The sequence below is a fragment of the Rattus rattus genome, chromosome 13 (genome assembly GCF_011064425.1).
Source record: "Rattus rattus isolate New Zealand chromosome 13, Rrattus_CSIRO_v1, whole genome shotgun sequence".
Classification (NCBI taxonomy): domain Eukaryota; kingdom Metazoa; phylum Chordata; class Mammalia; order Rodentia; family Muridae; genus Rattus; species Rattus rattus.
The window spans coordinates 32,748,677-32,760,250 of NC_046166.1; positions in this window are offsets into that span (position 1 = coordinate 32,748,677).

The window sequence follows — 11,574 nt, forward strand, 5'->3', positions numbered from 1 at the left end:
AGCTGTTCTGCTATCTGGCCTGAGGCAAAAGCAATAGGTCAGCAACAGTTTCCATACTTCCTCAGCTACTTCCTCAGTAACAGTTCCCAGACCTCCCAGCAAGTTTCCAGCCCCCATACCTTGGTAATGGAATGTCCACAGAGATGGACCCAACAGATTAACATTAACAGATGGCCACCTACTCCAGAATTCCCTAATGTGCTTTAACTCAGACAGGACTCTGAACTCACTTGGGTGTCCTTCTCTATCTCAGTAATGGGAGTCCATAGTGGTATTCACTTGTAGATCCTACATAGCATTTTCCTCACTTAAATTTTTTATGACAATAGATTCAAATAATATATTTGAGAGTCAAATTTCCAATGCCACAGCATTTTCTATGAAAATAAACATTTAAAAATATTACCTCAAGCATTTATATACTGCAAAATATCACATGCAAAGAGTCTAGAATAATTAAATCATTTAAATTTATAACTTATCTTAAATACTGTACCCCTATAACAAGTGTCTACTTGACTACACTCACTACAAAGGCAAAAAGATTAAGAAAATTGCACTTGGATCTGCAGATCTCCCTCAGCAAATTGTCCAAAATCAATTTCCCAGTCTTATACTGAGATCTGTTGCAGAGCATGTGCTGCAGCTCCCCTTCCCCTCTCTGTTGCCATCTCCAGTTGATCACACAGATTTACTAGTCCAAGCTTCTTTTACTCCACTCATTGCTTCATCCTGGCCACCGTCTCTAGCAGGTATTTCTGAGGCTCCTACAGGCTACTCCAGATGGGGAAGCAGGAAGGCTAATTGCAGGTCTTCACTTCTCTCTCCATTCCTCTCATTCCAGTCTGCTGATTTCATCTCCACCTCCATCACAAATCAGCCACTGCTGCCTCACCTTACTTTCTGATCCCCATCACAAACATGTCATCTAGACTGTCTCTTCCAACCTACCTTCCCCAACTCATCCCATTGTCCCAGCCTCCAACACCAGCTCCCATTTCCTTGGAACACACTATACAGGCCAGAGAGAATGGTGGGCTAACTGCCCCTGTCTCCTTTCCTTTAAATTAAATCTTCTAATCTCACCCCCAGCTCTATAGCAAACCACCCAGCCTTGCCTCCCTTCCAGCTTCAATCACCAGTGAATCACATAGATCTTCCCCTCCTCCTTTTCGCCTTGACTCATTCCTTTATGCAATCCCCCAACTCCAGCAGGAATTCCCTAGGAACCCACAGTTATCTCCAGACAAAACAAAACAAAACAAAACAACAACAACAACAAAAAAAAAAAAACACTAGCGGAACTGGATCTTCCCTCCACCCCATCTCATTCAAACCACCTCCCATTCTCACCCCAATCTCAGTAGCAGCCCACCTGCTGCAGCCTCCCCAGTCTTTGATCAAATCTTCTTTTCCAGTTTTCCTCTCCATCCATCCTGTTATCCCAGCACCCAACTCTAGCATCCATTCTCCAGAAACCCACCTCAGCCACACCTGCAAGAGAAATGAGTAGGCCAGAGAATGAAATAGGTTAATAAATCTTCAAATGTTCACTCTCTAGCAGACTACTTTTTGTGGCCTCTCCTCATTCTCTGCCCATTCCCAGGGTACTAAGCAGATCCTGGTGGAAGACTCTGCTTTCTCCCCTCCTGGGCTACACTCTCAGTCCCTCCTTTTAGCCCATTCCCATTCCTAAGTTTCACCTCCCAACAAGAAAAACAATTTAACCAACCACATAAAACCTTGGAACTACAGTGGAGTCCTGTCTCTAAGATATGCTAGTGCGATGGTGTCACAAATCTTTTGAGAGTAACCAACCAATATCTGATTTCGTCAAAGGCCCGATCCATAAGATGTTAGGGTTAGGGTTAGGGTTAGTTTTATAAAATTTAACATGAGAAAAATGGGTCATGAAGAGATTAAAAAGAAGACTAGGGATAAATCTAGTTGATGGAGTGCCTGTCTAGCTCTGTACAAATCCTGGGTTCCAATCCCATCACCACATATACCAAGTGTGGTAAGGTCATATACAACTGTAATTCTAACACACATGCAGTGAAGGGAAAAAAATTAGAAGTTCATGATTATTTCACCTGGCTATACTGTGAATTGGAATGTAGTCTGAGATACATGGGACACAGGAAAGAAAGAAAGAAAGAAAGAAAAAAAGAAAGAAAGAAAGAAAGGAAGAAAGGAAGGAAGGAAGGAAGGAAGAAAGAAAGAAAGGAAGAAAGAAAGAAAGAAAGAAAGAAAGAAAGAAAGGAAGGAAGGAAGGAAGAAAGAAGGGACGGAGGGAGGGAGGAAGGAGGGTGGGAGGGAGGGAAAAAGAACAGAAAGTAGGGAGGGAAGGACAGAGAGAGAAAAGAAGGAAGGGAGGGAAGGAGGAAACAGGGATGAAGAATATAAATATGGAAGATTAAGGTTTCATAAAGAATACCAAGCTACAATAAAAGTCACAATGAGCTGGAATGAGCAAAGGTTAATGCAATACTGTTTCCTCTCTCCAACACCAACTTACTCCTTCAGAGACTCTCATTCACCATCCACTGAGGTTCATCAGTTCGGGTCTATAAGAGCTTATTGGATTTACAGATTACAGTCCATAATTATCGAAAGCCAAAGCAGCAACTCAAGCAGGAACCTGGACACCATGGAATTGGAATCCTCACTCCTAGCTTACTTTCTATGCCTTGTTTAGCTTGCTTGCTTGCTTATGTAATCCAGGACTACCTCTCACAGTGAGCTGGCCTGCGACGTCAATTAACAATCAATTAGCATGATTATGGAAGTGCCACTACAGACTACTCAGTAGAACTGATTGCCCAATTGAGGTTTCCTTTTATTACTGAGCTAAATTGGTGTCAAGTTGACAAAACTAACAACACAATCATCTGCATATTTGTTATGGTATTGTTGTGTTACAGCTGTTGTTCTGTGTTTAGTTTGTGTACTGAATGAAGCTAGAGCTTGTTCTATAGCTCAGGACAACCTTCTTGCCTCAGCTTTTCAATGGCTAGAATAACTGCAATGTACCACCGTACCTAATTCCATTAAAAAATCAATTAAATAGCTTTATTTTGTCAAGTAAATGTACTAGTGTAGGAAGAGAAAGTAGACTCTTTGGGACACTTGGGATATGTCAAAACATAAAACATAGTAAAACCTTTTTGCCTTAGGGAAGCAGCATCCATCCTGAAACTGGAAAGCAGACAAGAAAAATGGGACAGGCAAGCTTTAATATGTTGAAAAATAAATGAGATATGAATGTGAGGAATAAATACGCACCCAGAAAAAAAATGTGATTCTTCTATGTGAGACTATCACAGCTTGGCAACACGATACACTGTAAATGTCCAAATGTTTGTCCTCAAGAGCAAGCATTAAATGAGAGAGGCTGTTATGGAAGGTTTTATGGTGCAAGCTCCAGCACTGGCAACCTATAAAAGTTAGGACCAGTCATACATCCCCAATATGCTAATTAAAGAAAATGATAACGGAGAAAATTTATCCAATGTAGCCACTTTGCAAAGAGGAGCAAGTAAAGGAATGCAAAGAGCCCCAAATTTTCAGAGTCATGACATAAGGTTCAGTTCTAAATAGAGGTTAACATGGATGTATAATCAAACTTCAAGCTGTACTGATCATTGTGTGGTCCCTCCCATCATCTATCCACTGTTTGTTTTCGCTCTAGGCTGTCCTGCAGGGTGGTCTTTTAAGTTGGTAGAACTCTGTGAAATCTCTTCCTGGGAGGCAAGTACCTTTTCTGCCTGGTACCAGGTCTTTGGTCATTTCTTTCTCTGTGCATGAAATTTCTAGGGAAATTAATTCTCTGGGGTCCATTACTTCGGTCGTCTGGTAGACCATGCAAAGGCCACAAGTTTCTGTTTAAAATATCTTTTCTCCATCTCTCCTTGTTGCTGCTACCAAGAACCAAGAGAAATTATCACATAGCTCATCATCAGCCTAGGAAGAACCAAAATTCTAAATCTCGAGTCCTGTTTCTACTGAACGCATATTGCCTGTGCTCCCCAGTACAGTGATAATAAACTGTAGGTCTATCCATCATAAATCAGGGAGTACTCACCTGTGTTCTCAGTGCAATTAATCTCCTTTCTAAGTGTTGCTTTCAGCACATTCCACATTTTCTGATAAGCTCTGTTTTTTAATTCCTCTGGGAATTCCTTCTTTCACTATACGTATATCATTTTTAAAGTAGTTGTTTCATCTAACAGTAAGTATTAACTCTCAGCTTCCACCCACCCTTCTACTCATATTTAGCTGAGTTCTAAGGTTGTCTATACCATTTTTATTCATTTTCAATTGGCAGTAGTTTAATGGCCCAAATTTGTAGTGTGTTTTGGAGACTGTTAAATGTGAGTTTGGCTAACACATGCACTCTCATTGGATACATCTCTTTGTAAATGTTAGTTATATCCTGTTGATTTGAGGCAGTGTTGAATTCAGTTCTGCTTGTAGATTTTCTGACTGCTGGATCTGTTTGTCTATTTCTGAGAGGGTGGCACTAAAGTTTCCAACCTTAATAGAAAAATCATCTCTTTGCCTTTGCAGTTCTTTCAGATTTTCCCTCATGTGCTTTGAAGTTTTTATTGTTGAATGAGGACATATTGAAGGCTCTGATGTCGTGGTGGAGAACTGACCCTTTAATCGTAAAAACCTCTTTTGCCCTTGATGACTTTTTTTAACCATGAAGTCTATCTCACTTGAAATCATATAACTATGATTTAATCAACATAATCATAGGACTTATATTTTACTCCATCTTTATATTTAAAGTAATTGTTCAGTTAACAATAAAATGGATATTCTGTTTACCTGTTTGTTGTTTGGTTCAGCTGACAGTCTTTAGTCACACTAAGTTTACTGACATTTGGACTGATTACTGTTATACACTTGTTACTAGTTTTGTTGTCTTTATTTCTTTTACCTATTTTTTTTTACAATTCTCTCTCTCTCTCTCTCTCTCTCTCTCTCTCTCTCTCTTTTCTCTCTCTCTCTGTGTGTGTGTGTGTATGTGCACATGCATGTGTATTCTCCAAACCTTCCCATGTCATTCTCCATCAAATTGATGGCCTCTTTCTTTAAGTATATATATATATATATATATATATATATATATACATACACACACACACACACATATAGTGTTTGTGTGTATGTTGTGGGTATGTGTGTGTGTGTGTGTAGTATTTGTTTGTATGTATATATTATATATGTGTACATATATATGTATGAGTATAAAACAATATGTGTAAAACACTAGTACTTAACAACAGAGGAGATGTATACACACACACACACACACACACACACACACACACAAAAGTATTAGGATGAAGTTAGGAATTTCACTGGTTCAAGACAGTGGCAGTAGCTGGGTCTCATTTCACCGAGATTTCTTTGGACTCAGAGAATTTTACCTCTGTAGATAACTTACTGATATCAAGGGCATACTTCAACTCTGTTATAATATTTTTATCCACAGAATTTGTACTTATTTTTTGTATCTATATTTATAAGTAAAAAATCTACATATTTGGACATGGATACAAATTACAATTTATATTTATTTTTACTTATAATTTCTCACAGTTGGAAGCTATTTATTTTTACCATTTCGTCTCTGTTTAGAACATTTACATTTTTGCACACTATCTACTACATACATAGAAACATTAACACAGAGATTATAGCTGCCTGAATTTGCAAGTCTGCTTGTTCCAGCATCCCTGCTATTTCAGAGTCCGGTACTAATTAATGCTTAGTTCTCTCTTCAAACTGTGTTTGTTTCCTTCCTTTGTAATTGTTTCTTGAGAGCTGGATATGAGGTAGTAGGTAAAGGACCCTATAAATAGGATCTTTATGATACCATTATAAAGAGTCTGGGGAGAAACATTCTACAGTCCTATAATTAGATCTTACAATATCATTATATGGTTTCTAGGGAGAAGCATCCCAAGTCCTATTTTAGATCTTGGTGTGCTAAGGACTCTAGCTTTGTGCTGTTTTATGAGTCCCTCCCATCTGTCTGTCTATGGGATTTGGTTTTGTTGTTTTGTTCCTATTATTGTTGTTGTTTGTTTAGTGGGTATTACATTGGTTGTTGTTTGAGTTTCAGTTTTCCATCCCTGTAGATGGTACAGACCAGCAACAGTGGACTAGATTGAGCATTTCCTTTGCCTGAAGTCAGTTATGCTCTGTTTAAAGCCTAACAGTTAGATCCGCATTAGTTTCTACAGATCACTGACCTTGTTAAAAACAACTTTGCTATAACTCAAAGTGGCTACTCTCCCCATATACATATATGAATGACCTGATGCTATGAGAACCTGTTAGAAATTAGGGAGCTAAAGCTCAAAACTGGGAATATCCAGACTTACTCTGTAGCAAGCTATGAATTACTGTTTAGGTTTTCCTCTGTTGTCTTGCTTCCCTTGGGGATTCAGGCTCAGTGGCTTAGGTTCCCAGTAGTTGTAAAAATCTATAACTGCCTGTCTCTTTGTCTCGGGAACTGTAGTCTTTCTCTGGTGCATCATTTTCTCTTTGCCATGAGAAAAGTTATTGCTTCTTCAGTATATTTGTGTCTTCATTGTTTCTAGGAAGGGAATGACTTCCAAGTTCTTTGCATGCTGGACTACAACTCTTGCTGTTCACTTTCTATAGCTCTGTCCTTAACTGACATGTGTCAGCCACATGGTAACTTATGATCCCTAACCATTTGTACATCCTAACACTTGTGGAATAATAGGTACTGTGAATCACATACCACTCTAAGCACTAGGCCAATATCTCCCATGAGTTATTCTTTTTTTCAGTTAATATCATTAGAAACATTTAAGGATATATTATTGATAAGTATTGATGCCCAAGCACTATTTCAAACTTGTGAAGAGAGTTTAATGCTGGCATTTGTAGTTTCCTCCTTTTTAATTTAAATATTTTATTTCATTATTTTGCATGTATGAGTGTTTTGTCTGCTTATATGTCCATGCATCATGTTTATGTTTCCAAGAAATCCAGATAAGAGAGTTGCATCCCCTGGGACTGGAGTACTGAGACCCAGATAATTGTGAGCTGCTACATAGGTGCTGGGAAGTGAACCCAAGTCTTCTGGAAGAGTAATTATTGCTTTTAACTATTAAGACATCTCTACTAAGACTACTTTCCTCATTTCTAATAACCTGAAATTTACTCTCAATATTTCTTTCTGCCTCAAAATAATAAACACTGCTACTAGCATGACACATTATATTTCTAAGTACTATTAAGTTCTCTTTAACTGTGAATAAAATTCATGTCAACCCATCTCTTTCTCTTTTTAACTCTTTTTAAGTTATAACATATATATGTGATATATATGTATATATTTCTGTGCTGTGCACATTTAACTTTCAAATTGATGCCTCTTATTCCATTTATATCCATTTTTCATAACAGTCAGAATAATTAATTTGAAACCTAAATCATATCATGAGATTTTATTATTCAGTTTCAGTGACCTGCTCAGTGTGACTTTTTAACAGCAGTTAAGCAATAACCCATTCTCTCAACTAGACCTTCTATAACTATTTATGATATTTTAAATAAACTTCTTTTATGACTTTTATAATTTTATATCACATTCTTTTACAATTGTGCATGAACAGTTGGACATGGCATCTCAAACTTCAAAAGAACCTATTTTTGAAATGGCCAAAATTATAGTTGATGACAATTGTGGTTGATTATGTACTCTACTATTTTCATGAACAAATTAAATATGATTAAACAGAGTTTAAGATAATAAACAAGTTTCAATGTCAAATGGTGCCTATCAAATAGACCTAGAAATTTTATATGAATTAGCAATCAGTTATAGAATTTATTCTCTCTGCAAAAAATTTACTTTAGAATTTTATACATTTTAATTATATGTTTTAAAAGACAAATAGGTTTCACTCTCACAGTGAAAGAACTGCTCAAATATTTAGAGGGTCCCAGCATTTCTTCGTATTTTTTTTTGTTTGCCTAGCACCATTCAGGATGGTGTCATGGAAATGTGAAATTTGTACTCAGAAGAACTATAATCAAACCCAAACATTTACTGATTTTTAAAATGTGACTAATATAAACTTTATGAGCCTCCATTTCCATACTAATGTATCTATGTAAAAATAGAAATATGTGTGTATTATACTTATTTCTCAAGTGATTCAGAATTATGAACAGTTACTTTATAAATCGAGGAATACAGGACTACCTTCTATGTGTACAGTTCCATTTAATCATTTTCCTAATCCCCATTGTTGTTTAGAGACAAGCTACCAAATATGAACACAAGTCTAATTAGAATATGGTTCACTTTCATTTGAATATCTTTGACAAGTGTAAAGATCTGAAGTTCCCTCTGGGATCCCTGTACACTTCTCACTTTGAAATTGAAAAGAAAATGACTGCGAAAACTTGTAAGCTTTGTGTATATTACCACCAAGTATGGTATTATGGCATTTAAGACTTGCCATTCAGACGAATGTCATTAAAACATATAGGAGTTTTACAAAATGTAAATAAATAATTATTACAATTTGATATCAGACAGGCTAAAGGCTCTACATGCATTCTTCCATTCTTGAATCACATTGGCCCAAATGAAAATACTGTTTTCTCTCTGGCAAAAAGAGATGTTCCAAAAGATGGTCAAACTTGGCTTTAGTTCCATTAAAACTAATGCAATTCTGAATCCAAACTAAATTACCTCAAATCTATTTATTTAGCTATGAATTCAATAGGAGGGGGGAAGCAATCTTTAACAGTGGGATAAATTATCCTCACATTCACTGGCCTAGGAGTCTGCCTCATGGCGGTAAGTGTGGAAAAGTTGATCTGAGAGTCAGCTCCATCCTCTGGTGAGCTTCCTTCTCAATGGTGTGGACAACAAGAGCAGTGAACTGCAGTTGTACTTCTAGTATGCTCTTCTGGGTAAGCCAAAGCTCCTGACTTCCTCCAGCAATAAATGGAGAAATTTATTGTCTGTGTGAACTTGAAGAAGATTGAGGACCTTTACTAACTTGTGGAAAGAATGGGTTTCTTGGTAAAGTAGAGAGGGGGCTGTACTGTGAGATTCTGGAGTTCTTTCCCTGCATATCTTCCCTGGGTTGATGACAAGGAGCCATGGGCAAGTAGACATTTTCTATACTTTGTTAGATAGTATCAGAGTGGCATCTGCCTGTCCAGAGAGTTCATCCTTGTAAGTTGTGTGCCTTGGCCCTGAATGACACATGGTTGACCAGAGTCCCAAGGAATATTATCCTAGTCAAAGCTGTACACTTATGAGGCGTGCTGGCAGTGATTTTGTTTCATTGAACACCTGACCCAGAATCAGAACAAACACAATGGAGAGGAAATGTGGGCACTATACCCTTTGTTCAGATTCCAAGTGGCAAAGAAACCTTTGACCATGCCAGGGCCCCCTGCTTAAAATTCACCAGAGTCCACAGTGAAGCAAGGATTCCTGAAAATGGAGAAAATACGGGAAATCCCTTTGACAGAGCCGTGGTTTTATCTAAGATTAGCCTGTTCACACTGGTGAAAGCCATCCATGTTCAGTCTAAGGACTAGAGTCCTTGTGGGGGAATGTTTTGTGACCTGAATTGCACCTGTCTGAATATCCAAAATGGAAACATTTCTGAGAAGTCTCAACTTATATGATAGGCTTTAAGGAACTGTGCAACATATTAGATGTGGAAGATAAGGTCTTTGCCAAGTTTAAATCACTGCCACATTGTGGCAAACAAGCTTAGTTTTATCAGCACAAATCCTTTCCAGTGTGGATGACCCAGTGTAATAACAAAGCAGATGTTTCTCTTCTCTTTCCATTCATTCATTCATTCATTCATTTTGGAGAAAATCTGATCCCTCAGAAGAGTATCAGTCGGACCTTCTCCTCTACTTAGTTAAGGCATAGTTAAGACACAATTTTGATCAAGCCCCAGACTGAAGCCCTACTGGTAAATAATTTTAGCTACTTTCAGTTTTTATCTAATTTGCATTGCTGATGAAAGCTGCCTAAGAAAATACTACTTTTTTTGTTTGTGTGTGTGGTACTAGCTTGTGCCCTGGGTGCTTGATTTTTAGGTAGTGTTGCTGAGAGATTCACTGAGGACTGAGAAGCCATTGTGAGAACTTTGGGGAAATCATAATAGCCTTTTTCCATAGAGGAAACACCCACAATGACTCAGGGCACCACACTGGAAACAAGTATACTGATACCCGAAATTCTGTTTGAGTGTGTCACTTATAGTAAGGCTACAGTGGCTGGGCTGAAGTCAAAATTAGCATAAAGACTTTGGGTGAGTGAGATGACCTGGAAGGGGCTGCATCATAATAAGAAAGATGTACTCTGGAAAACATGCCCATAAGTGTTCCATGGCGTATGGCTACATTAGATAAAGAGGCCTGCTTCATACTGGTGTTTTCCCTGGAATATGTATCAGTGTCAAAACAATAGATTTTGTTTACTCCTGTGATGACATCAAAGACATTCTTGGACAGTCAAGAGAATGAGAATGAGAGCAAGAGTGACAGAGAGAGGGGAGGAGAGGGGGAAGAGGGAGGGGGGATGGAGAAACAGAAACTGAGACAGAGAGAAGGAGGGAGGGAGGGGGAGAGGGGGAGAGAAAGAATGAGAGACAGAGAGACAGAGAGAGAAGGGAGAGAGAGAAGGAAGAAGAGAGGGAGACTATTCTTATTGTTTGCAAGTATTTCCTGCTAGCGCTTCCTGGTTTCCCCAAGCCAATCTTGGTGGAGTCAACTCAGAGTTATCAAATAAATAATCTCGTTCCTAAATAGGCAAATGTGGACTTTACGCTTTCTCTTAAAGCTGTATTGAAGTATAACTGAAAAGCTGATTAACTATATTTAATGTGTGAAGCTGGATGAGCTTGGATATATAATATATCTAAACCTAACTACAGTGTGTGGGTGTGTGGTGGAGAGATGTGAGAGAAAGAGAAGGAAAAGGATTTAAGAACTAGAGACCTGAAAGTGGAAGGAATCACCACCTGCTGTGAGTAACCAGCCAAGTCACCTGAGGTCATGGTGAAGTCCCAGCCTGTGCTGCTGCTGAAAGTCATGTCTGTGTTTATGATCATGCAGCAGCAGGTTTCTGCGTCAATGTCTATGGTTCATATTACCACCAGAGGTATCTCTAGTCTGAGCTGCTGCCTGGGACCTTGTTGATGTCCAAAGGTTATAGGAGAGCTCACCTTACCCTTCACTGGCTGCCACACTTGAGAGAATGGACCTAGGAAGTTCAGTAGAGCTGGTGGCCCTGGTGGTATCACTGTGGGTAAGCCAGCGTTGAGAACATAACAATGGAATATCTAGCCCTGTTTCTTGCCAGCTGCATCACTGGGTGAACTAGCAGGGACAGTGATGGAGATCTCACCCTGGTAATTTGGATGCGGGAGCATGCTGACCATCTCAGCTACCACTCAGACCTAAATTCAAGGCTTTGAGTTGACACACCTCATTATCTATCCCATCTTTGAGCTGCAGGAGTGTGTGATGGGGCTGATC